Raw genomic sequence first — 731 nt, 5'->3', positions numbered from 1 at the left:
TTTGTATCAGACTTATCTTACACTGTCAGGCAAATCAACCCCCCCCCCCCCCCCCCCCCCCCCCCCCCCCCACACACACACTTTACTTGTCAGTTATAGAAAATTTAGAAGATAACTCTTAATGTCTCAGAGTTTTATTATAATCTGCTAAAAGCAAATAAACAGAGAATGAACCATTATCACATAAAAATGCACAGTTATTCACAATAAGTTACAAAAAAGGTATATTTCAGAAAAACAAAGCACAGCAGATCATATGTGAAATAGTAACACTGATATGTTCACATATTAATAAAAAATATTTCATTTATTTGCACTGCGGAGCTGCATTTAGACCTTTTTTATTGTGTAGACCTCAAGTCAACTTCTTTTTTTTTTATTATTCAATAAACACAATTTGATTATTTTATGCTGATTCAAAAATAAACTAATTCACAAATGAAACAGAAACTAACTGACCATTGTGGATTGCTATTAAAGTTGTAACTTTTTAGGTCATTTTTCCTGCAACAAAATCTTGAACAAATTACACAGGAATGACATGTAAACACAAAAACTAAACTCAACTAAAATCTAACAAAAAAAAAAATGTTGATCCTAATTTAAAAAAATACAAGTGTACCTGGTTTTGTAAAATAAAATAATATAAAAAATTCAAAGTTATATGAAGACTTGAAAAAAAATCCAGTGGGTTATTGTTTCAGTGTTGGTTTGCAATACTAGTCAAATAT

This window comes from Nematolebias whitei, chromosome 20 (assembly GCF_014905685.2).
Source record: "Nematolebias whitei isolate Nwh7 chromosome 20, NemWhi1, whole genome shotgun sequence".
Taxonomy (NCBI): Eukaryota; Metazoa; Chordata; class Actinopteri; order Cyprinodontiformes; family Rivulidae; genus Nematolebias; species Nematolebias whitei.
The sequence above is the reverse complement of the archived record's forward strand: the minus strand, read 5'-3'. Positions refer to the sequence as shown.